This window comes from Stegostoma tigrinum, unplaced genomic scaffold, assembly GCF_030684315.1.
Source record: "Stegostoma tigrinum isolate sSteTig4 unplaced genomic scaffold, sSteTig4.hap1 scaffold_110, whole genome shotgun sequence".
Lineage (NCBI taxonomy): Eukaryota > Metazoa > Chordata > Chondrichthyes > Orectolobiformes > Stegostomatidae > Stegostoma > Stegostoma tigrinum.
The window spans coordinates 726,201-753,224 of record NW_026728061.1 but is presented as its reverse complement, the minus strand read 5'-3'; the positions used below and the strand labels follow the sequence as shown (position 1 = coordinate 753,224).

Sequence of the window (27,024 nt, the reverse complement as noted above, 5' to 3'; positions counted from 1 at the left end):
ATCAGTAACTATTGCCAATCCTCAGTTACCTCTGGAGAATATGATGTTTGACCTTTCTGAACCATTGCAGGCTGTGTGGTGAAGTCACACTTGCAATGATATTAGGTAAGGAGTTACCAAATGATCATTAAGGATTAGTGATGTTTTCCAAAAGAACAATGTAAATGTTTTCAGATTTTTGACTCAATCCAATGATCTGACATATTACACAGGGTTGTCACAAAACAATATCTGCTACCAGGAACTGATGAACATATTAGGACAAGTGACCCAAAACAGGCCAAAGAAGTAGGTTTCAAGGAATATCCTGAACAAACAAAGGGACTTTGAAACCCAGGGATGTTTAGAGAGTAAATTCAAGAGCTTATGGCCTTGGAAACTGAGGCCATGAAAAAGGTGGGAGAGTTAAAGCCAGAAATCCACAGGAAGTTGGAAGTCAGGGAGAACAAATGTCTTGAAGGAAAAACCAAAAGAACTGGAGATGCTGGAAAGTAGTAACACAAACAGAAATTGATGAAAAACTCAGCATATCTGGCAGTGCTTATGGAGAGAAAGCAGCATTATTGTTTTGTGTCCAGTGACCCTTCTTCAGATATATCTCAGAGGGGTTTGTAGCTGCAGAAGGAGGTTTGATGACAAAATTTCAAAATAAGGATATGAATCACAATACCTTGGTGCTTTGCCACCCAGAAAATGTGTATGTTAATGAGCACAGGATGACAAAACTTGAAGATGTTGAAATGGGTGATAGTAAACACACGGGCAGTAGATTTTTGGGTCATTTCAAGATTTCAGGAAAGTAGAATTAAGAAGCCGGCCAGGAGTGTGTTTGGGGAGTTAAGTCGAGAGGTAACAAAGGAATGGATGAGAGTTTCAGCAGCAGATGAACTGAGATGCTGTTGAGGTTGAAATTGTATGTGGACTTTGTGATAATGAGTGTGGGGGTGAGTAATGTGGTTGGAAGCTCATCTTGGGGTGAAATATTGCACCATGACTGTAAGCAGTGTGTTACCTGCCAGTTACCAGGGGCAGGGATGGAGTCAGTGGTGAGGCGATGGAGTTTGGCTGCCAGCCTGGATTGACATTTAGCATTGTCTATTTAAATGGGATCTATACCCCTTTTCAAAAAGGAATGGACTTGGCAGCAGAACTAATTTGTGAACCAACTATCAGCATTATTGAGACAAATTGTGGAGTTTATCTGTTAAGAAGTAAACTACAGTGAGAAACTCAGACAGCTATTTCCAGTTGAACGTGGGTTATACTGCTGATGCCAATAACTAGCAGTGAAACAACTTATAGGAGTTTTTGCAGCCTTGGTCTTCAAACTGTATCCTCCGTCTTGGGCTTTTATCTTCTGATTCTCGTTGCTTTCCGTTGCACAGACCTTTCTTGCGAATCTCCTTTATGTTTGTTCTTTTTTGATTAACCTCCCTCTCTGCCCAATCACAGTTCATATGAACAACACTCACCTCACTTCACCACGTGATGTTCTTCATGTTCATAATTACTCCCTTTACATCTCACCCGAGGACTGTTATACCTGTATTTATTAGCCTTATTTCACCGCCATTTCTCTATTCGCTGCCAGAGCGGTATCAAGAGTATCTTTAGCTTTGAGCTGCAGGAAGCCTTTTCAATCGCGACTTATTAAAAAAAAGGAACTGGGATGTTGTAAATCAGGAACAAAAACGAAGTTGCTGGAAAAGCTCAGCAGGTCTGGCAGCATCTGTGAAGGTAAAAAGACGGAGTTAACGTTTTCGGTGCAGTGCCCCTTCCTCAGAGCGACTTATTAAAGCCCCAGGATCGCTAATGTAACAATCTTTCTCATCCAGTTCTCAGTCTCATTTGTCTCAAAGTGTCAGAGTCTGATGACAATGACAACAGAAAGCACTGCGCATGCTACAGGTCGCAATTGCGTCAGATTGATTGATGTCAGTGTGGGACCAATAGGAATACAGGTTTGACGTGAATGACCGGGCGGACGTCTCTGCCCTTATAACCAATCGGAATGAAGAGAGGGCTGGATCAGTGCAAACCACGTGATCCGTGCAGGTTCGCTGAGCACAGTCGGAACTAGAGACTCCGAGATACTTAGGTGTAGAGCTGGATGAATATAACAGGCCAAGAAGTATCAGAGGAGCAGGAAAGCTCACATTTTGTGCCTGGCCCTTTCGCTGAGACTAAGGATTGTGCAATTGATGTAAGAGCAGGACACGGTGAAGAAGGCAAAACGGCAGAAAGCAGGTGGGAAGTGATATTCGTATGGGCTTGGGAGTGCACGTCGGAAAATCCACATTTGAAACTCCCAGGCTCACGTTTGCAGAAAACAAATCAATGCCTCAGATGGCGATAGGACCGTGTGACCGCCACCATCTTTATTGGGGGCAATGATCAGCGGGGCGCATGCGCGGTAGCATTGAAACTTTGAGGGCGGAGGTGAAGCTGGGCGCATGCGCAGCCGTCTCTGGCTGCAAGTGAGAGAACAAGGTGTGGGGCTGGAGGAACCCAACAGGACAGGCAGCATCAGAGAGGCAGGAAAGCTGGCGTTTTCGGGCCTACACCCTTCAGAAATGGGGGAGGGGAAGGGGATTCTGAAATAAATAGGGAGAGAGGGGGAGGCAGGTGGAGAGGAGACAGACAAGTTAAAGAGATGGGGTTGGAGCCGGTAAAGGTGAGTGTAGCTGAGGAGGTAGGGAGGGGATAGGTCAGTCTAGGGAGGATGAACAGGTCAAGGGGGTGGGATGAGGTTAGTAGGTAGTAAATGGGGGTGTGGCTTGATATGAGAGAAGCGGGTAGCTGAGAGGAACAATGGGTTAGTGAGGGGGGGAATGAGCTGGGCTGGTGTTGGACTGCAGTTGGGGGAGGGAGAGATTTTGAAGCTTGTGAAATCCACATTGATACCATTGGGCTGCGGGGTTCCAAAGCTGAATATGAGTTGCTGATCCTGCAACCTTTGGGTGGCATCTTTATTGTGTTGTAGGAGGCCCATGATGGACATGTCGGTGGAATGGGACTGGAAGGTGCAGTTGTTTATTGTGAACTGAGTGTAAATATTCTGCAAAGCAGTCCCCAAATTTCCCTGATGGAGAGGAGGCCACAACAGGTACAGCAGAGGCAGTATACCACATTAGCACCTGCATTCCCCATGCACGTGGCCTAAAAGCCCGATGCCTTTTCTTGTCCTGCAGGTCTGACCGGTTCCCCTCCACTGACCCCCTTGTGTGCCTAAGTGAACTCGTCCTCACGCTCAACAACTTCTCTTTCAACTCCTCCCACTTCCTACAGACAAAGGGGGTGGCCATGGGTACCTGCATGGGCCCGAGCTATGCCTGCCTCTTTGTTGGTTATGTGGAACAATCTCTCTTCCATACCGACACTGGCCCCGAATCCCACCTCTTCCTCCAGTTCATGGATGACTGTATCGGCACTGCCTGCGTTTTGAGTCTGGACCCTTCTTCAGAAATGAAATGAAATTACACAGAGCAAATTCAAACCAAGTTAAATGTTTGTTTCTTCTGGATTTCTTTCCCAGAATGTGGGATCATAGCAGCTAGCACTGCTAACTTAGTTCTGTGCTTCCTGATCACAGCTTTGTCGGCGACTGATCTCTCCAGTCTCTAATGATGGATATATTTGATCTCTGTTTAGTATTTTACTGTTATTTTCTTATACCTGTTGTAACTGAATTTTCCATTGCTGTCCACCTCCTAACTGTGCGCTGCTGTCTTACTAGATTAATTTTTGAATGGCGTCTTTCAAAGTCAGGCAATATTTTGGCAGAGAGTGCATTTTTCTTCCATTTCAGACCACCAAATTTGACAGTTTTTTTTTATTCTGGCGTTCATTTTTGCACTTCTGCAATATTTAGTCTGTTTTTCCTTCCACAGATACCAGCGATCGTTGCCAAAGCCCTGTTGCCTGTGGAAAATGTGATGTTCAACTTTCATGTGCTGCTGCAGTTCATATGATGAAGGTACTCCCACAATGCGGTCATTAGAGAAGTTACAGATCATTCATCTAGCGATACTGAAGAGCTGATGGTGTGTGTCCAAATCAACAAACTGTATGTATTTTTATCATATTTATAATTTCACAAAAATATTATCAAGGAACTTTTGATGTAAGGCCATATTAGATTAGTTGACCAAAAACATGACCAAATTCACAGGTTTTCATGACTATCTTAAAGAAGGAAAGCAAATCTGAGAGGTTTATCATAGGAATTCCAGACCATGTTGCCTGGCAACTGTAGAAAAAGCCTCCAGTAGTGAAGCAATGATTAAATACATTGACAATCATTTACTTTCAGACTCCAACAGAGTCTTGAAGGTTGTGTGGTGCAGGGAAACATGGGTCATCACGGCCAGGAATTAAATCACGGGTGAGAATTTTAAATTGTTGCTTATAAATAGGAGTCTTTGTGCGTCAGGGAGTACAGCAGTGATGTGTGAACAGGTTTTGGTACAAATGAACATGAGCGCAGCAGAATTTTATGTATTCTTGAGATTACAGGGACGTTGAATGTGGGAGGTCAACTGGGAGTGTGTTTGGATAGTTAAGCCTAGAGGTAACGCAGGAATAGATGAGAGGTTCAGCAGATGAGCTGAAACTAAGGTGTCATTGTCACTGAAGTGGAACGAAATGGTTTTTGTGCAGGACTCTGCTGTTGCCTTCACCTCACCTTAGGAATTCATCTGTGTGTGAATTTGTGGATCAAGTCTGTAATAAGATGAGGAACTGAGTGCCTGGCGTGACCCAAACTGGGTGTCACTGAGCATGTTACTGCTAAGTGCTGCTTAGCTCCACTGTTGACAACACCTTCCATCACTTTACTGAAGATAGAGAGTAGACTGCTTGAGGGGAAATTGGTCAGGTTGGATTTGCTGTGTTTTTGTGCTGAACAGACCTGGGCAATTTCCCAAATTGTCAGCAGATGCCAGTGCTGTAGCAGGACTGAAACAGTTTGTCTTTGCAGGTAGCAAGCTCTAGAGCACAAGTCATCGGTACTGTTGCCAGGGCCCGTAATCTTTGCTGCACTATTCCTCCATTTATTAATATCATTTGAAATGAATCAAATTGGTTGAAAACTCACATCTGTGATATTGAGGACCTCTGGAGAAGGCCTCTGGCACCTTATTTTTAGCTATGCCTGGAGCTGCTCTTGGCATGCCCTCCTATACTATCCATTCAATCAGTGTGGTTCCCCTGGATCAATGGTAATGGTTGAGTGCACAATATGCTGGCCCATGAGGTTACAGATTGTGCTGGAAAGTTCTGCTGCTGTTGATGTCCGACAAAGCTTCAAAGATATCTGGTTTTGAACCCCTATATCTGTTCCAAGTCTGTCCCATTTAGCCGAAGTTAGTGCCACTCAACGCCACTCAGGGTATTCTCAAGTTTAAGATGATGCTTTGTCTCCACAGGACTGTGCGGTGGTTGCTGTTACCAATACTGTCACGGACAGTTGCATCTGCAGCTGGGAAATTTGTGAGAATGAGATCTATGTTTTTCCCTTCTGTTGGTTGTGTCAGCACCTGCTACAGTCCCAGAAAGTCAGCTTTGTCCTTTAGGACCTGACCAGCTTGATTGGTAATCCTGCTGTGAACTACTCCTGATGGAGGGCATTGAGTACACCTATTGCCATTTACACTCTGTGCTTACTCCAAGTGCTGTTTAACATGGAGTTTTTAATCAAAATTCACTCTTGGGATGTGGAAATCGCTGGCTGGACCAGCATTTATTGCCTGTCCCTGATTTCCCTGAAGGCAGTTAAGAGTCAACCACATTGCTGTGGGTTTGGAGTTGCATGTCATGCAGATCAGGTAAGTATGGTAGATTTCCTTCCCGAAAGGACACAAGTGAACCCAAATAATCAGCAATGGTTTCATGGTCGTCATTCGACTATTAATTCCAGATCATTATTTAATTCAAATTCCACCATTTGCCATGGCAGGATTTGAACCCAGGACCCCGCAATGATGTCAGTGTCTCTGGAGTAATAATCTAGGGATAACACTGTTGCCAATTTATCAACTGAGGGAGGATGGTTCATGGAATTCAGCAGGAGCCATGAGTCTTCCAGGTGGCAGAGTCAATGTTGTACTCCCAGTTCAATTACTGCGATCAGAATAGCACTGTGCTGTCACGTCTGGCCTGCTCTTGGGACAGGCCTTCACTAAGGACAGTGATGGTGGCGTGTGTCACTTGTCTATAAGGTAAATTCTATGCATACGACGCTGTTTCTTGACTAGTCTTTGAGCCCTCTCTCCAAATTTTGCCACTTGCCCCCAGATATTAGTAAGGAGGAGTTTATGGAGTCGATAGGGCTGATTCTGCAGTTGTCTTTCCTCGTGCCTTGGCAGATGCCAAGTGTTCCACCCAGCATCATTCCTTTGTTGAGGCTTTGCAGTGATTTGCAACTGAGTGGCTTGCTGAGGTTGGCAAATTTCTTTCCCTGAAGGACATTAGATTTTCTCCTTTTTCTGCCATTAGCAATGGTTCCATGGCAACCAGTTGATTCTTAATTCCGTTTTTTTTATTTAATTCAAATTCCACCATCTGCTGAGATGGGATTCAAGCGCGGACTTCTGTTGTAAATTTTAATATACTAGATAAAAGTTAAATCATTAGGTTTGTTCAGCATAACACTGGCGAGTCATCTATTCTAATATCTCCTTTCCCGAGAGGGAAAAAAACATTGCTTGAACTATTGCTTGGCATCTTCTCTGTGAAGTGTCTCGGAGGTCGTTGTCCATCATCCTGTCTCCTCCATCCTCCCCTCCAACAAGTGAGGGAGACACATAGAAACTCCATATCATTAAGATTGAGGCAATCCAAATCAGATGCCTCTGCTGCTTCCCTCTCTGCCACTAGCCCACCAAACCAAATTGCCTTGCATGTTGCTCGGCGTTTTAGTCCTAAACATGCATCTTTCTCCAGTCTTGTGTCAAGCCTTATCAGAGCTCGTCTTAATCCTTTGCCCTACTCCTGCTAAATCACAAACATTCTGCGTCTCTCTTATTTCTCCTCCTCTTTGCCTCTTCCCCCATGCCAGTTCAGATATTGTCCTAGCACTCGTCTGGATTGTGTTGGAACATTTTGGTGGAGTGGGATTTTCTAATGACAGTGAAGTCAAATATTGGTTTTAATATTTGACTTCACTGTCGTTAGAAAATCCCACTCCATCTCTATTCTCTCTTTCCTGTCACTAAATCTTGGCCATTCTTTGCCATGTGTCAAAGATCTGCAGTTCTGGTCAGTGACATGAAGTCCCAAGGTGGAAATTCCTAGAAACCCAAATAGATTTCTCCCTGAATCGATGACTGGCCTCCACATTGGATAACGTGCGATAGGGACAATGCACAGTTATCTTCGGCCAGGATGAGGGGATGTTGTGAATTTCTACCCGGACTGACAGCGATGGATTTTATGAATTTGTGTTACAGGATATTACAAGTGGACTTTCAGGTGGGGAAACTCAATAATTGTAACACTAAACTCTGACAGAATTACTCAATTCATCAACATCTGGATATTCGTATTGTGTGAGTATTGTGTTCCTGCTCACTTCTCATTTGCCGTGTAATTTTTTTCTCTTAAATCACCCCATTCTCTCAATAGATCATTCCTAAAATTTTCAGTATATGTCCTGTAATCTTTTTTATGATCAGTCATGAGTGTACATTTTATCATCCTGAACTGTTTCTTTTGTCAACACCTCTATCAAAGGTCCCTCAAAATCCTTTGTTTCAAGGAGAACAATCTCAGTTTCCTCAAACATCTGATTCCCCAATGACTGTTTGCTGTCTATAAGGCACTCGTCTGGATTGTGTTGGAACATTTTTCACTTCCCTGCATGAGTACAGCCCCAACACTGTTAGAAAAAGTGAACATCCTCCAGATGAAGCGCACTGTCAGAGTTGTGTCCCAGCCACCACATTCAACATTCCCCTCTACACCACCGAGGCACAGTGGCATCTCTGTGCCAAAAGTAAAGTCACCATTTTCCGACCTGACCATAGGGCTGGTTTAACCTGAAGATTACCACACCCCAGGCGAGGGGAGAGTTTGAGAAGGAGAGTCCACCTATTATAGATGGATATTCGCTCTGTACCAGCAACGCCCAAGTCACATGAAAGAAGAATGTTAAAAAAACAGCCCTAACCATGCAACTCTTCTTTACAAACCATTCTGTTAAGTCTCCTCTGCCCCCTATCAGGGACCCTCCCGTCCTTCACGGTGTGTGGGGGATCTTTGGTTTGCACAGACTCAGCTCATCTCTGTTCCTGTCTGTGATGTCATCATGCTGTGACAATGGCACTGAACCTCACTGTCTGTGAGGGTGGTAGGCACAGAGATCCTCATAGCGTTTAAGGCATATTTAGATACACACTTGTGATGCCAACGCAGACAGGTCTATGGGCCAACTGCTGGAAAATTAGATTAGAATAGTTAGGTGGTGGATTTTAACTGGCAGAGGCTGGATGGGCCACCATCCGAGACACTTCACAGAGAAGATGCCAAGCAATAGTTCAAGCAATGTTTTTTTTCCCCTCTCAGGAAAGGAGATATTAGAATAGATGATAATTGAATAGATGGTTAATGTTTTTGGGAGACAAGTGAGGTATAGAGATGAAGCAGTTTACCAAGAAATTCTGGAGCTTGAAGCCCAGGAAATTGCACGTGCTGCTATCAAGTGGCGGAATAAAAATGGGGCATCATCATTAGGACTGTATTAGAGGAAGGGACATGTTGAGATTTGTGAGGCTGGAGGATATTAGAGACTGGAAGGGTTCTGAGACTGGAGAAGATTACGAAAATAGGGAAAAGTGTGAGATTGGAGGAAGTTGCAGAAATGGTGAGGATTGAGAGGCTGGAGGAGACCTCAAACAGAAGGAGGTTTGTGAGGGTAAAGGCAATTACACATCTACGGAAGTTTATACGGGCTGGAGGAATTTACAGAGATAGGAGGGTGTTGAGGCTGGAGGAGATTCGAGATAAGGAGGCTTGAGAGACTGGAGGAATCTACAGAGACCGTGAGAGTTCTGAGGCTAGAGGGGGATTCCAACAGTAGGCAGGTTGTGAGGCTGGGGAGAGATTCCAGTGATAGGAAAGGTGGTAAGGCTCGAGGGTGGAGCCTGCAATAGTGCAGGCTCCAGGGTCATTTTCATGATAGGGAGGGTAGTGAGGATTGAGGTATGATTCTTGCGATAGGGAGTGAGGTGAGGCTCCAGGGTGGATTATCATCTAAACGACACAGTGGTGCACTTACAGTACACGGAGTGCATTAGTGAGAGAAAGTGGTTCACCGCCACTTTCTCCAAATCAAATAAAAATGGACAGTCAATATTAGTCTGGGCAGCAAAGACCACATCCCATAAGTAAGTTACAATTATGATGGGTGATGATGGGAACTGCAGATGATGAAGAATCTGAGATAACAAAGCGTGGAGCTGAATGAACACAGCATATGCTGCTGGGCCTGCTGTGTTCATTCAGCTCCACACTTTGTTATCTAAAATTATGATGGGTTTCTGGTTTGGAGAGAGCTAACAGAAGCTCGGATGATTCTCCTTGGGGCTGATTAGCAATGATTTAGTTGAGTAGTTGGTTTGTTTCCAGGATATTAGTTTGCAGAGAGAGAAAAAAGATTAACATTGTGGCAATGTTTGGTAACTGCAGAATACAACATTCAGGTAATTGGCAAATAATGCAGTGTGAAAACTTGAAGATTACTTGACTCAGCAAGTTCCCAGGATCTGGAACAGTCTGAATGGCAGCTGGATGCAGATTCAGCAGTTATTCCCAAAGATTTGGGATTTAACTTTTCAAGGAATGATCAAGAGGGCCATGGACAAATGGCAGGGGACTTGGGTCAGATTTGCAACACCTCTAGAATGAGAGTGAAGCTTTTGTCAGGGTTGCACATGGTCGACTAATCTGTAAAGTTAGATCACATGTGATTCAGGAAGAACTTGCTAATTGGAAACAAAATTGGTTTAGTTATAGGAGAGAACGTGGTGCTGGAGGATTTTTCAGAGTGGAGTTCTGTGACCAGCGTGTTCCACAGCAATCGGTACAGCCCACTTTTGTTTCTCATTTACACTAACGATTTGGATGAGAATTTAAGGGACAAGATTACTAAGTTTGCAGATGATACTGAATTGTTGGTATAGTGGTTAGTGAAGGTTATCTCAGATGATGGTGACATGTTAATCAATTGGGTCAATGGGTTGAGGAGTAGAAGATGAAGCTCAATTTGAATAAATGTGAAATATTGTATTTTGGTAAAATGAACAAGGGTAGGAATTACACAATTGATGGTTACACCCAGGGTAGTGTTGTGGAACAGAGAAATGCTGAGATTCACTGCATAATTCTTCGAAGTTTATGGAGACAGGCCGACAGGGTGGTTAGTAAATTGTTATGCACACTTGCCTTCATTGCTCACTCCTTTGAGTATAGGAAATGGGATGTTATGTTGAGGTTGTACAGGACATTGTTGAGGCTTCATTTGAGGTATTGCGTGCAGTTCTGGTCGCCCTGTTACAGGAAGGACATTATTATTAAACTGGAGACAGGTCAGAAAAGACTTGCTGAGATGTTGCCAGGAATGGAGGGCTCAATTATCAAAAGAGACTGCCAAAGCTTAAACTTTTCTCACTGGTTACGGGGTGACCTTACAAATCCTCATAAAAAACATGAGGGGCACAGATTATGTGAATATTAAGGGTTTTTTTCCCCTAGGTTGGGTGATTAAGACAAGGGGACATGTAAGGTGAGAGGAGAAAGACATATTTGAAAAAAATATGAGGGTCAATTTTTCTTTTACAGTGTGGTTCATGTGTGAAACGAATTTTCAGAGGAGGTGGTGGATGCAGGTACAGTCACATTGTTTAAAAGGCATTTGAATTAGGACATATATAAGAAAGGTTTAGAGGAATATGTGCCAGATGCAAACAGCTGTGATCAGTTTAAATATAAAAGTTGTATATTTCATATACATTTCTAAATTGGAGGAAGGCCAACTTTGACAGTATTGGGCAAGAACTTCCAAACTATGATCGGGAGAGGTAATATGCAGTTAACGGTATACTTGGAAAGTGGAAGGCCTTCAAAAATAAAATAGGGAGAGTCCAGAGGCAGTATGTTCCTGTTCATGTGAAGGGCAAGGCTGGTAATTGTCGGGGCTATTGGACGACTGAAAAAATTGAGGCTGTGGTTAAGAAAAAGAAGGCAGCGCATGTCAGGTAATGACAGCAGGAACTGGGTCAATCCCTCAAAGTATAAGGGCAGTAGGAGTATACTCAAGGGAAATGAAGATGGCAAAAAGGAGACATGAGCTATCCTTATCCAAGAGATTCTGACACTTCATTTGGGACAAAAAAGCAACTAGGGACAAAACAGGGCCCCTTTAAAGATCAACAAGGCTGTCTGTGTGGAACTGCAGGGTGAGATGTGAATGAGTATTTCACATTAGTATTTACAGCAGAGAAGGATATGGAAGCTAGAGAACTTGGAGAAATAAATAATGAGTTGACAAGTGTCCATATTACAGAGGTCTAGGTGCTGGACGTCTTAAACTGCATAAAGGTGAATAGGTCCCTGGCACATGATCAGGTGTTATCCACAAACTGTGAGAAGCTGGGGAAGTAATTGCAGGCCCCTTGCTGAGATATCTGCATCACTGAGACACTGGTGAAGTGCCAGAAGGCTGAGTGGCTAATCTGGTGCCATTCTTTAAGGAAAAGCTAGAGGACCATTGACCATTGAGCCTGATGTCAGTGGTGGGTAAATTGCTGGAGGGGAATCTGAGGGACAGGGTTTGCATGTGTTGAGAGAAGCAAAGACTGATTAGGGATAGCCAACATGGCTTTGTGAGTGGGAAATCTTGAGAAACTAACTTGATTGAGTTTTTTGAGGAAGTGACAAAGAAGATTGAAGAAGACAAAGCAGTGGACTTTGTCTAAATGGGCTTCAGCAAGGCATTCACCAAAACTACACATGACGGACAGGTTAGCAAGATTAGATCAAGTGGAATCCAGGGAGAGTTAGCTATTTGAAACAAAATTGGCTTGAAGGTAGGAAACAGGATCGTGGTGGGGGTGCTTTTTTTTTCTCAGTCTAGATGACTATGAACAGCAGTGTGCTGCAAGGATCGGTGCTGGTTCCACTGCTTTTTGCCATTGATACAAGTCATGTGGCATGCATATTGGAGGAATGGTTACTAAGTGTGCAGATGACACAAATTGTTGGTGTAGTAAACAGCAAAGAAGTTTATCTCCAAGGACAATGGGATCTTAGTCAGATGGGTCGATGGGCCGAGGTGTGACAGCAATCAGTTCAGTTTGGATAAATGCGAGCTATTGCATTATGGTAATGAAAATCAGGGCAGGGCTTAAACAGTTAATGGTGAGGCCCTGGGGACTGTTACACGACAGACACTCCTTGAGGTGCAGGTGCACAGTTCCTTGAAGGGGGATTGCAGGTACAGAAGGTAGTGAAGATGATATTTGCTATGCTTGCATTTATTGGTCAGTGCATTGAGTGCAGGAGTTGGGAGGTCATGTTATAGGCTGAACAAGGCATTGATGATGCTGCTTTTGGAATACTGTGTTCAATTCGGGCCTCCCTGCAATAGGAATGATGCTGTTAAACTTAGCAGGATGCAGAAAAGATTTACAAGGATGTTGGAAGTTTTGAGCTGCAGGGAGAGGCCGAATATGCTGGGGCTATTTTCCCTGGAGCGTTGAAGGCTGAGAGGTTACCTTAGAGGTTAATAAAATTATGGTGGGCATGGAGTGAGTAGCCAAGTTTGTTTACCTGGGGTAGGGGAGACTAGAACTAAACACATTGGTTTAAACTGAGAGGGAAACTTTTTTAAGGGAAAGTGGGTGGTGCCTGTGTAGAATGACCTGCCAGAGGAACTGGTGGAAGCTGGTACAATTATGACATTTAAAAGGCATCTGGATGGGTATGTGAATAGGAAGGGTTTAGAGGAATATGGGTCAATTGCTTGCAAATGGGATTAGATTAATTTGGGACATATGGTCAGCATGGACAACTGGGATGAAAGGGATTGGTTTATGCTGTACAACTCTGACTAAGCATTTTTTGTTTTCATTTCAGATTTCCACAATTTTACTTCTGCACTGTTCTTAACCTTTTGATCCCTCTGAAAGACTGAGTTACAATGCCTGCCCTTGCTCCCTGGCTCTCCCACCTCTCTTTCAGCAGTTTTGTGCAAATACTGACTGGATCCCTTACCTGGAGGATATTTATTTGAATTTGTTCTAATGATGATCCAGCATATTTCCCAAGTGTCGCTCCATAAATGTCCAGAGGATTTCTCGATTTCACAATCTGTGGTTGTTCTTCTGGTTCTTCACTCACTGCACTTGCTTTCTGTTTGAAAGCTTGGTCTGCAATTGGAGAATTCAAACTGGTCCACATCCAGGTCTGACAGTCACTTTGTTTATCACAACCCAGTGACCTCAGGATTTTGAACATTGGAGGAAAAAGCAGCATTCACACTGGGGAGAAATGCACATGATCTGTAAAGAGTCTGTGAAGATTCATCTGAAATGTCCGAGCACCAGCGCAGTGACACTGGGGAGAGACTGTGGAAATGTGCAGATTGCAGGAACGAATTTTTTAATCCATCCCAGCTAGAAACTGACCACCAGAGTCACACTGGAGAGAAACCATTCACCTGCTCTGATTGTGGCATGGGATTCACTCAGTCCTCCAGCCTGCTTAAACACCAGTGAGTTCGCACTGTAGAGAAACCATTTACATGCTTGAAATGTGGGAAAGCATTCACTCAGACATCTCAACCGCTGATGCATGAGCAAATTCACACTGGAGAGAGACCGTTGGCCTGTTCTGCGTGAGGGAAAAGCTTTGCTGACTCGAATTGCCCGCTGATCCACCAGCGACTTCACTCTGGGGAGTGACCATTCATCTGCTCCCAGTGTGGGAAGGGATTCACTTGCTCACCTCACCTACAGAGCGTTCACACTGGGGAGAAACCATTCACCTGCTCTAAATGTGAGAAAGCATTCACTTGGTCATCCTACCTGCCTGTGTTCCAGCAGGTTCACACTGGGGAGAGCCCATTCATGAGCTCTGAGTGGGGAAAGCATTCACTCAGTTATCCAAACTGTTAACACACCAGTGAGTTCACAAAGAAGCACATTTGAAGGATTTTGCTGTCACTCTCACTATCAAGTGAACCATGGTTTTGGGCTGTTTGTACTGGTGTTACTGATCCCTGCTCAATTAAAGGTACAGGTATTGTGGATAAAATGTTAATATCAATTGTGTATCTGTCAGGTAGAGTTTGGGAATAGTCAATTTATCACGACACATTGACACATTCTCACTGACTAAAGACTAGCCGCCCGCACAGTATGTGAAAAAGGATTTCCTGGTTCATCGGGACTGGTTAACGAGCAGCAAATTTCTGAGTAACTGTGAAGTTGGTTTTTGATTCTCCTGTTAGCTATATCCAAACCATGCTTTTTGGGCTTGCTTCTGGAGATCAGAGAATCCCTCCAGTCTGGAGGCAGACCATTTAGCCCATCGAGTTCACACTGAACTTAAAAAGAGTGTCCTACCCAGACCCTGCCTGCGTGGGTTTCCTCCAGGTGCTCTAGTTTCTTCCCATAGTCCAAAAATGTGCAAATTCGGTAGAATGACAATGCTAAATTGCCCATAGTGTCTTGTGTGCAAAATGCAGGGCAGGGTGTGAGACTGGGTTGGATGTTGCTTGGAGGGTTGGTAATGGACTGAATGGCCATCTTCCACAGTGTAGGGATTCTATGTTGATCTTAATGGCCCTTTATTTGTTGTGCCCGGTCAATATGTTTGCACACCTTTTACAATTATGGATTCTATTGCTCTCCACAGACATGTTTCAACTACGAATAGATATTTGTTTATTGGAAACAATCAAAGGAAAGTTTTAAATTGAAACAAAAGATTGGGATGAGTCATGTTCTATATTCCTGATAGCCGATTGCAAAAATGCAATGAAACCTGGTGACCCGTCCATGGGGAATGCAGTCTCTTCAGATCTTTACCAGGTGTCCATAGCAGTGACGGATCTCGTGATGAATACAAAAAACAAGACATGGTGTGATATCTGGTGTATATTTTCTATTTAGTCTGCTGTCCATTACTCCACATGTCAAGTTTGTTTTCGGAGACCCTCACGGACTTGCTGCAATCACAAGACACTGACCTGTTTAGAAAAACACAAATCCTTTTATTACCAAGCAAGTACAAGCTGTGGAGCATTACTGTACTCAACCCGGCACAGAGTGCAGAGTCTCGCAAGTAATTCTCCCCGAGCAGCAGACAGTGCCCGCTTATTATACTTCACAAAAGATATGATACTTAAAATGATCTCACAATTTATAATGGCATGATGCATAAAACAATTACTACAACAGACAAAAATAGGATACCAAGCAATTATTACATCAAAAACATAAAAGACCAGCTTATAGTATCGATTGCTAGTGAAGTAGCTGCTAATGGCAGTAGGCGATTTTTGAGTTGTTGCCCAAGATCGATTGTGATTTCAAGTTGCTAGTGTGTCTGGCTAGAACAAAGTCAGTGCCCTGGCCCCTTTGCCAGCGACAGAAGTTACATGCTTTAGAGGTTTCACACCCTTACAAATTTTCCCCACCTAACCCTATTTGAAACAACAGTTTGATTCTAATTTCAATTCAGTCAGGAAGCTTAAGACAGTGTCTGCATACCGATGTGTGAGAAGAAAAGGAGTTACAAAAGCTTTACACACCGCATTCCTGGCTGGGCAGGAAGCTTCAGGGTAGTGTCTGCATACCTATGTGTAGGTAGATAAGAGTTTACTTCTGTAAATTAAAGTCTTTTATCTGCATTTGATTCCTATACAGAGACTTTAATTTATAGAAGTATATAAATCAATGGGATGTCATCACATTAACATCTCACACAGAGACTGAGATATGGGCTAGTGACCTAGATTTGAATCACACCATTCCAGACGGTGGAATTTGATTTTTTTTTAAAATCTGGAATTAAGAATCTAATGATGACCGTGAATCTGTTGTCAGTTAGAAAAAGCCATCTGTTCACCTCTGTCCTTTTAGGGAAGAAAACTTCCATTCTTATCCAGTGATATCAAGATTCCATGAATGATTTTTTTTGAACAAAAAAAAACTCCTGCAAATACATTTATCTCTGTCTTAATTTATTTAGCAACCGACAGTTCAATCTGGTTGATGGTCACTTTCACTTCTAATCAAGTTGTGGCCGTTTCATGGTTGAAATAAAAACAATGCATGAATGGAACCACAGCTGTTCTCATAGGAACAATACATGCTCGAAAAAAATACCTCATCTCACTTATGAGCCAGATATCAAAGCTGACCAGATCCTGATGCAGTGTACCATGAAAGTGAAATTCTTCACCATCTTATCTACTTGTGTTGCGATTTCAGGGAGCGATGGACTTGAACCTCCCAATCTCCTGAACACCTTTGAGAATTTCATCAAACTGACCCCCAGTGGCAGGAATGAATAGGGTCAGCTTGGATTGATGCTCATAATTCAGGCTCAACAAATCTACTGGAGCATTTTGGGAATGTAATTAGTGGTGAGTGTGGCCACCTCTCTGTACTGTAGTGACACAGATCCCCTGATCCCAAATGGCTGACTGACAGTGTCGAAGTCCCTGGGCTGATATCGAATGATTCCTTGGCCATGCTGTGTCAGGACCTCCTGACTGAATACTATCTCCCTTGCCCTGACTGAGAACTGTTTCCCTGAGAATTTGAGACGTGCCCATTTGGTCAAAACACATGTGTTTGTTGCCATAGCTGCAGACCAGCCCTTGACTGACTGCTGGTAATAACAATGCTAAGCTGCCTGGCTTATGCCTGTGATAAACACCAGGCAAGACAGGAGCACTGTGAGACATTAAGTTCTAGTTGAAACATCAAAGTGCAAAAATGTCAGGGAAGGGCAGAGATATTGCGGCATAACTCGTGTCAGTTGCTGAAAAGCTTGTAGAGTTCTTAGAGCAAGAATGTAATTTGTGGACAGGCAATTCTGCATCTTGATTTAGCATTTTTATTTAACTCTGGCTCATTTCGCTAGATTTGCAAATATCTCAGAGTCTGGCTAATGTGAGAGTTGGCTTTCGGAATAATGTGCCACTGACTGTCATTCACAGTTGTATCCCACATCAGTGAATTGGTAATCTGATTAAGCTCACAGGCCTTGGCATGTGAAAAATAAAGCAGTCACATGCACACTTGTTTGATTAGTTGCTCTGCACTCAAATGAAAAACATGTGTTGTATATGCCATATCCTTTCCTGGCTCACAGTGTTTCCAAAATCTCTAGTTCAATACATCCCAAGTCATCATGAAAGTCAACACTAGTGAATACTTCGACAGCTTCATTTTTTTTTCTGAAATGCTATTTGTAATGAGGTAGTGTTGGCAGGCGATTTTCTTTTACTGCTGATGCCATGTGTGGATATTTGGGGATGGTGTTGGTGGGAAGGTGCAGCATTACCAGGGATGAGGCACTAACATCAGAGCAAGTGTTGAACATTCAAAAAAGGACAGATTAACAGTTACCTTGGAACAAGAAATTTGGAGAAAGTTGGGTGAGAGTACTGAGAGAAAGCACTTTGGCGGCATGGTGGCTCAGTGGTTAGCACTGCTGCCTCACAACGCCAGGACCTGTGTTCGATTCTAGCAGACTGCCTGTGTGGAGTTTACACATTCTCCCTGTGTCTGTGTGGGTTTCGTCAGGGTGCTGCCACAATCCAAAGATGTGCCGGTTAGGTGGTTGGCCATGTTAAATTGCCTGTAATGTTTAGGGAGGGGTAGATTAGGTGGGTTGTAGGTCTGGCTGGGATGCTCTGAGGTTTGGTGTGGACTTGTGGGGCTGAAGGGCCTGTTGAGCAGATGCTGGAGAATCCGAGATAACAAGGTGTAGAGCTGGATGAACATGGCAGGAAGGCTGACGTCTCATGCCTGGACCCTTCCTCAAATTTTGATGAGACTGTTTTTAGAATTGGTTCAAAGAGACTATAAGCAGTCCTGGAAACACAGCAAATGGAGCAAGCTCCTACTTCTTACTCCAACAATCAGTTTAACACAGGATCTTTAAATAAAGGACATATCAGATATTAAAACTGACAAGAATAAGTACAACACACTGAGGTCAACCAAATAGGCCAAGAAGCAATGCCGTTATAGTGCTGGACTACCTTAAGTCCCAGTTACCTTCCATATTTTCCATCAGCCTGACTGTGTGCAAAGACTTGTAAATCACTGCTGTCAGTTTTTACTGTTCCCAAACTCCTGGGCTTCCAGACCAGGGCAAACAGTCAGTTTACACCAACACTTTTTCAGCACCTTTTCTATAAATCTCTCTTCGCAGTGAATGTAGATCATCGGAAAGGTACCAATCAGATGAGATAGGGCAGAGCTGACGTCACCAACAAGCCTCATCAACCAGTTCCCCGACTGGTGGAGGGTCAGTGAGATTGCAGCAACAACCGGCACAGAACCGCACACTCAGAGAATGTCCCAGCACAGGGGAAGGTGCTTCAGCCTGTCACTGTCTGCATCAGCGATAATGTGAACTGCAGATGCTGGAGAATCCAAGATAACAAAGTGTGAAGCTGGATGAACACAGCAGGACAAGCAGCATCTCAGGGGCACAGAAGCTGGTGTTTCGGGCCGAGACCCTTCATCAGAAAAGGGGGATGGGGAGAGGGTACTGGAATAAATAGGGAGAGAGGGGGAGGCGGACTGAAGATGGAGAGAGGAGAAGATAGTTGGCTGTTGGTTTGTTCGCCGAGTTTGGCAAATGAATTGCAAACGTTTCGTCTCCAGTCGAGAAGACATCATCAGTGCGTAGCTGCTGCTGTGTAGGAGAAGATAGGTGGAGAGGAGGCAGTCAGGTCAAAGAGGCGGGGATGGAGCCAGTAAAGGTGTGTGTAGGTGGGGAGGTAGGTAGGGGATAGGTCAGTCGGGAAGGACGGACTGGTCAAGGAATCGGGATGAGGTTTGTAGGTATGAGATGGTGCGGCTTGAGGTGGGAGGAGGGGACGGATGAGTGGAAGAACAGGTTAGGGAGGCGGGGACAAGCTGGGCTGGTTTTGGGATGCAGTGGCGGAAGGGGAGATTTTGAAGCTTGTGAAATACACATTGATACCATTGGGCTACAGTGATCCCAAGCAGAATATGAGTTGCTATTCCTGTAACCTTCGGGTGGCATCGTGGCACTGCAGGATGCCCAGGACGGACATGTCATTTGCAGAATGGGAGGGGGAGTTGTTTAGTGTGAACCGAGCATGGGTGATCTGCAGAGTTGTCCCCAAGTCTCATTTGGTTTCTCCGATGCAGCAGAGCCACAACGGGAACAGCGGATGCAGTATACCATATTAGCAGATGTGCGACCTGGGATTGAGATGAGGGGGGAGGGGTAGGGGAAGATGGAGCACTTTCTGCGGTTGCAGGGAAAAGTGCCAGGTGTGGTGAGGCTGGAGGAGAGTGTGGAGCGGACCAGAGAGTCACGGAGAGAGTAGTCCATCCGGAAGGCAGATAAGGGTGGGGACGGGGTGTGAGGGATGAGTTGCGCAAAATGTGGGAGACACGGTCGAGGGAGTTCTCGACCGCTGAGTGGGGGGAGGTTGCAGTCCTTGAAAAACGAGGACATCTGAGATGTACAGGGTGTGGAATTCCTCATCCTGGGAGCAGATCTGGCGCAATTGGGAATAGGGGATGGCATTTTTGCAGGAAGGTGGGTGGTAGGAGGTGTATTCCAGGTAGTTTGGGAGTCAGTGGGCTTGAAATGGATATTGGCTTCTAGGTTGTTGCCGGAGATGGAGACAGAGAGGTCTAGGAAGGAGGGAGAGGCGTTAGAGATGGTCCAGGTGAACTTAAGGGGGGGGGGGGTGGAAGGTGTCAGTGAAGTGAATGAACTGTTTGAGCTCCTCGTGGATGCATGAGGCGGCGTTGATGTAGCCATCACTGTAATGGAGGAAGAGGTGGAGTTTAGGGCCTGTGGAAGTATGGAAGAGGCATTGTTCCACATAACGTACAAAGAGGGAGGCACAGCTTGGGTCCATGCAGGTACCCATGGCCACCCCCTTTGTCTGTAGGTAGTGGGAGGAATTGAAAGAGAAGTTGTTGAGGGTGAGGGAGAGTTCGGCAAGGCGGATGAGGGTGTCAGCGGAGGGGGACTGGTTGGGCCTGTGGGAGAGGAAGAAGCGGATGACCTTTAGGCCATCTGTATTGGGAATGCGGGTTCATAGGGACTGGATGTCCATGGTAAAGATGAGGGTGTTGGGGCCTGGGGAATTGTAAGTTTTGTAGGAGATGGAGAGCATGGGTGGTGTCACAGACGTAGGTAGGGAGTTCCTGGGCGAAATGTGAAAAGATGAATTCCAATGAGGTGGAGATCCGTTCGGTGGGGCAGGAGCAGGCAGAGATAATGGGTCAACCAGGGCAGGCAGGTTTGTGGATTTTGGGAAGGACATAGAAACAGCCGTTGCAGGGTTGGGGAATGATGAGGTTGGAGGCTGTGGGTGGAAGGTCACCTGAGGTGATGAGGTTGTGGGTTGTTTGGGAGATGATGGTTTGGTGGTCGGGCGTGGGGTCATGATTAAGGGGGCAGTAGGAGGTGGTGTTGGAGAGTTGGCGTGTAACCTCAGCGATGTAGAGGTCAGTGTGCCATACAACAACTGTGCCTCCCTTGTCCATGGGTTTTATGGTGAGGTTGGGATTGGTGCAGAGGGCTGTACGTTCTGCAGGGAAGAGGTTGGAGTGAGTGCGAGGCGTGTAGAGGTCTGAGAGAGGGAGGGTCTGAGCTTGGGTAGGCTGGATTGTATTGCCTGGAGTTGCCGTCGCATTGCTGCGAGTGTGTGTTTCAGGAGTTGCAGGGAAAGATGCTTCTGAAGTGTCTTAATGTTCTGGATGTAGACATTGTCACATCTGGGGAAAAATTGGGAAGGCTTGAATGTGGACTGTAGTCCAATGGGGATGATCTGGTTCCTTAGGCAGGTACTCAGAAAGGTAACGTGGCTGTAGTACCTGGTTTGCTGCAGGATATGGTCGAGCAGTCTCAAGGCCGAATAGAGCGGTTTTTGGCCACTTTTCCAGGTTAATGGTGAGACTGCATGAGGCTGTGGGCACGATGAAATCAGAAGCCATCCAGAGATGATTGACTGAAGTGGTTCTTTTGAGAAGTATTTATCTTCAGAGGAAATCATGACCAGACTGGCCCTAGATTTATTGCACTTTAGGCGAATGACACATGATCTTGTTTTGAACGCAAAATATTCCGAGCAGTCTTTTCAAGTTGAATGCTGAAACAATATTTCCATTTGTGCACGAGATTACCACCAGTGGATGGACTGTAAAACTGGACAATATCTCAGTTAGACAATGGTGACTTGTTTATTTTACCCTTTCAAAGGATTGTGTGTTTATGGAAGTCTTTCCAGAGAGAGATGGAAGATAAGTTATTGAATATTCGTCAGGGAGTGGCAGACAGATTCATGACTCAGAATAACACACCAATTTTAGCAGGGGTGGAGAGGAACGTTTATTTGAGGCCACATCATTCAAGAGCTCACCACATGGCTAACTTGGTTTGATTTTTCTAATCACTTACTCCTGATCCAAGTTTTCACATGGCCATGAAGGCTCTCCCTTTCAGAATGATGGGTACAACTTCCAAATACGATTTTTAAACGACACTATGAAAATGCTCAGGAAAGCTTCATGGTTTTTCAGAAAGATCAGAGACATAGAACAAAGCTAAAATCTCAATAAAACTGCTTTAGTAAACAGATTGGGCTGAATATATGTCTTTAATAGGACAGATTACTTTTATTTGTACTGTTGAGATGACTTTTGTTGGCAAGACCTGCATTTCTTGCCTCTGTCTAATTTCCATTCAGAATATGATGGTGAAACCCAGGGACACTAACATATGTTACATGGAGGCGTTCAGGATTCTGAAGAAGTGTCAGTGAATGGACAATGATATAGATTCAAGCCAGGATGCTGTGTGGTCTTTGAGATTGTAATCCTCATCACTTGATGCTCACATCACATGGAAATTGTGATCAGAGATAATGGGAACTGCAGATGCTGGTGAATCCAAGATAACAAAGTGTGAAGCTTGATGAACACAGCAGGTCAAACAGCATCTCAGGAGCACAAAAGCTGACATATTATGGAAATTGTGAGACTGCTTTTTCTGTTTTCAAAAATTAAGGTCAGAGAGCCATTCAGCAGAAAAACAGAACCTTCAGCTCACCATATCTATTCCAATCAAAAAAACAGAACTACATTAATCACACTTATCTTGAAGTCGACACCCACGAGGCATGGCATTTTGAGTGCTCCTGCAGCTGCTCCAAAAGATGCTGCGTTATCTTAAATGATCTGTGACCTGAGCTGTGATTTGTCTTTTTCTTTCACATTATGCATGAACTGCATTTTGCAAATATATCCCATGACATCAAAGACAGCAATTCGCTCTATAGATCAATAATTTTTCTGGATAATCAGACTTTTTTAAAAATTCATTTGGGATTCTAGTGTAGCTAGACCGGCATTAATTGACCTTGAAAACTTCCAGCTAGAAGTTCACCAAATTGGAAATGTAGTGGACACTGAAAAAGGTTACTTCAGAGTACAATGGGATCTTGATCAGATGGGTCAATGGACCAAGGAATGGTAGGCAGATTTAATTTGAATAAATCTGAGGTGTTGCATTTTGGAAATCAAATTAGGGCAGCACTTGTACTCTAAATGGTAAGGCTCTGGGGTGTATTGCTGAGCGATGAGTCCTGGTGTGCAGGCGCTTTGTTCCTTGAAAGGGGATTCAGAGATAGATAGGATAGTGAAGAGAGCATTTAACATAGAACATAGAATATTACATAGTGCAGTACAGGCCCTTCGGCCCTCGATTTTGTGCCAAAATGTGAAACAATCTGAAGTCCGTCTAAACTACACGATTCCATTATTATCCATATGTTTATCCAATGCCCATTTAAATGCCCTTAAAGTTGGGAGTCTCCTCCTGTTGCATTTGGTACAACTTGCCTTTATTGGTCAGTGCGTTGCGTGTAGTTGTTGGGAGGTCCTGTTGTGGCTGTACACTGGTTAGGCCACTTTTGGAATATTGCATGCAATTCTCGTCTCCCTGCTATCGGAAGGATGTTGTGAAATTTGAAAAGGTTCAGAAAATATTTATAAGGATGTTACTTGGGTTGGACGGTTTGAGCTGCAGGGAGAAACTGAACAGGCTTTTTGCCTGGAGATTCGGAGGCTGAGGGGTGACCTCAGTGAGATTTATAAAGTAAGGAGGAGAATAGATAGGGTATCCAGACAAGGTGTTTTCAGCGGGGTGGGGAGTCCAAAATTAGAGGGTGCGAGTTTAAGGTGAGCTGGAAAAGATTTAGAAGGAACCTCAGGGGTAACTTTTTCACACAGAGGGAGGTGAGTGTGTGGAATGAGCTGCAAGGGGAAGTAATGGAGTTTGGTACAATTACAACATTTGAAAAGATGAGTATGTGATTAGGAAAGGTTTAGAAGGATACGGGTCAAAAGCTAGCAAATGGGAGAAGATTTATTGGGTATATGTAATTGGGATGGATGAAGTGAACTGAAGCCTCTGTTTCCATTCTTCACAACTTTCTGACTCTGATTTGGTGAATTTCAGATGAATAGTTACACACAGGATATTTGTCACTGGAAGTTGATTATCTCTTTGAATATCAAGGTGGTGCTTTTGGATTGCGTCCTGTTGGAGATAATTCCTGCCCGGCAACACTGAAGAACTGTTCTTGTTCGCCATTCATCAGCTCAACCTGAATAGTGCCTCATATTTTGGAATAACGACATAGACTACTGCAGGAACTGAGGACTGTGAAACGGTGCTGAGGAATATGATCTGTTAGTTTGTGAGCATTCACAACCTTGGCTCAAACAGAAACATTCTCTTTGGAAATGCATATTCGAGTGGCACAAACATGGAACCAGATCATGGAAGCAGCACTGGAGGGGAATGGGGTTTAAGAACCGGCAGGAAAACAAATACATCCCAAAAATATGCACATGGGCAGAAGGAGTTTGTTCTTCTTTTGAGGAATGACACCATAACAGCTAAAATATTTTATTCTAATGAAGGGAAAGCTGTATCCATTTTATTGGTTTTGTTAAAATAATGGCGATAAACAGCTGGAATAATCTTGCACTGACCATTTGAAAAATCCTGTATATCTTCAGAGATAGCTGGGCTGTCCTCGGCTGAGTAAGTGCTGATACTGTCTGAGTGATGCTGTTTTGAAACACATTCTGAGCACACTTGATGGAACCGACAAACAAGTACCATTGGCCAGTACTTCAGAATACATCAGACCTTTCATGGCTGCTCCCACACAGAATCATACAATTGAGAAAAGGCCCATTGAGACTATACCACCAGGTGCTGATCAAAGTGCTTTTAAAGTTTGGGATGTTCCCTGCCTCAACCACCCTCCTAGCCGTGCATTCCAGACACCAACTAGCCACATCACAAATAGGACAAACATCTGCTGACAGAATCGGAAGTCCGTACCGAAAAAAAGCTTTGGAATATTGTGAGAACAATGAGCACAGTGTTCTGTACTTTCACTCTTTAGTGTTTTAGCTCATGTTCCAACATCATTTGAAGTGAGATCAGAGTAACTTCCCATGCCACCCATGTTACTTCACTCATTGTGGCATTATGGACCCTGAACAAAAATGTGATCAATGCAAATTGGAGACAATCCTGCACTGGTAATGTCCTCGACTGGACAATGGGAAAAACAATCTCTGAAAGTTGGCATTCAAGTCACTTCTCATCCTGGATCGGCACTAAATTGCTGTTCCTTGACTATAATGTATTGAAAAAAAATCCTGGAATCCCTAACAAACAGCTCTGTGTGCGCGTCTGCAGCATTTGGTTTGGAAGTGTTTCAGGAAGGTCACTGATACTTTCTCCAGAGCTATTGGTGATGACAAATAAACTCAACCTTTGCTAGCGCCTGCTAAAACGCATGGTTGAGTGCATCCTACTAAAAATATCAAGATATTTTATGTTTTCAAAATTGAGCCCAAAGTCTCAGAAAGGTAAGACTTTGCTGGATGAATGTAACCCCAGCGACATCAGGAGCATGGCTTGACATTGAGTTAAGGATCCACATCGTTTTCAATAAGATGACTGATCGTGCGATATCAGTGCCACTGAGTTCAAACTTTTCATGACAATTTATCTCAATGTAACATGCCATCGATACTTGGGATCTTTGTGAAAGAAACTTTGCAATGTCTCCTTTAGTGACCATTCACAAATACTTGAAGGTCAACTCAAATGGCAGCTTCACTGTTCTGATTCAGATCAGACAAATTGTGACAGTGAAAAGAAAGAAAAGAAATGCTGGAATAAAAAAAAATGATCAGATCTAGCAGTATCTGCAATCTGACTTTTTCAGAACAGATTCATAACAGACCAGATCTGTTAACTCAAAATCTGTCTCCAGATGTTGCCTCATATATTGCGTTTCTCCAGTAACTTCTATTTCAGGTTTCCTTAATCTCCAGAATTTTGCTTTTCTTGATAGGTCCAGATGTTGAACTTGGCGATATTTGGACAATATCGTCCATTCCTGATTCTGTGAGAGCCACTAGGCTGGTTACACGTGTATTACACCACGTGTCTGTTTCTTTATTAAAAACATTTTGTGAATATCGTCCTCAATGCAGGAATTTCAGGGAATCGATTTTGATTGAAAATAAATTTCCAAGGCAGCTGCACTTCATGAGACAACAGAAATAGATTACTCATGACGGCACAATCCGTGCCCTTCACTGAAAGTGTTTCCGCTCAGGCTCTGAAACCTTTTCACACAAATCTCAGAATACTTACAGCAAAGATGGAGGTCACTCAGCCTGTCATCTCTGCAACAATGAGGGTGAACTATATCTCTACTATTATTATCCTGTAAAATCCCTATACACCTAACATTTTGAAATCCCAAAATGTCAGCTTTTCTGCTCCTAAGATGCTGCTTGGCCTGTTGTGTTCATCCAACTCTAAACCTTGTTATTTTGAAATCTTTGTCTGCTTTTATTTCTGAATAGCCTGTGCGTATATGAACAATTCATCATTCTGCATACACCATGATTAAACAGTGTTTACATAAAATATAATTTCCTATTATATTTAAAATTATCATGGTGTGTTCATATTGTTGTTTGGCATTCCATCTCCCAAATATAATCTGTTTCTTTGCTCTGCATTACATTTCATTCCGTCTGTCAGAATAAGTGCTCGCTAAATACTGATGACATTGGGATATCACTGTATTCCTCTCCAGTCTCTATAGCTTCTGCCCCCATTCCTCTCTGTGTCCGAACCAATGTCACATTCATTCTGTCCCTGGCTCTTTAGTCCATGGGCTTTAATGAACAACATCTTTTTGCACACCACATTTGATTTTAGTTTTGGTCAATTGAATCAAGAAATGTAAATGTTACTGCTTTAAAGCATATGAACTGCAATGAAGTATTTTGTATCTTCAACATACAATGTTGTTTTATTACAGCAGTGAGAAATCCACACTTTCTCTGCAAGGCCAACCCAATTTTGCTCAGCATTTTTTTTATACAATCAGCACAGTAATGACATTTTGCTTGTCTTTTTTGGGGGGTGCATAGTGTATTGATGCAGGTGGTTCCAGCATTGCACGTGGACAACAAGGCAGAGCCACTTAAACTGCAAAATGAAAACATCCATCATTCTACCTCACCACATACATCTTTAGAGCAATTGGTGATGGAATATACAACAAATAGACAACGATGTTAAGATCCAATCCAGCCCAGTTTCAGTTGTGAGCCAAAGGTTCACTGAAGGTGTATTGAAAGGGGTTAACTGGAACTATTTGTTCAGTGACTGTGATTGATG

General features: G+C 43.7%; 1 long non-coding RNA gene and 1 pseudogene across 3 annotated transcripts; one reads left to right on the top strand and one right to left on the bottom strand.

The window, feature by feature from the left end:
- The first annotated feature begins 2,018 nt into the window (after nucleotides 1-2,018).
- LOC132207605 (uncharacterized) lies at nucleotides 2,019-13,383 on the top strand. Of its 3 annotated transcripts, XR_009443629.1 has the most exons (5): nucleotides 2,019-2,247; nucleotides 3,891-4,066; nucleotides 7,449-7,547; nucleotides 10,837-10,883; nucleotides 13,132-13,383. It is a non-coding gene; the product is annotated as an uncharacterized LOC132207605 (long non-coding RNA). The 3 variants fall into 3 exon arrangements; XR_009443627.1 differs by lacking the exon at nucleotides 10,837-10,883 and having other exon boundaries at nucleotides 13,132-13,375; XR_009443628.1 differs by lacking the exons at nucleotides 7,449-7,547; nucleotides 10,837-10,883 and having other exon boundaries at nucleotides 13,132-13,377.
- Nucleotides 13,384-18,075: 4,692 nt separating this feature from the next.
- LOC132207608 (U2 spliceosomal RNA) lies at nucleotides 18,076-18,256 on the bottom strand (annotated as a pseudogene).
- Between the last annotated feature and the right edge of the window lie 8,768 nt (nucleotides 18,257-27,024).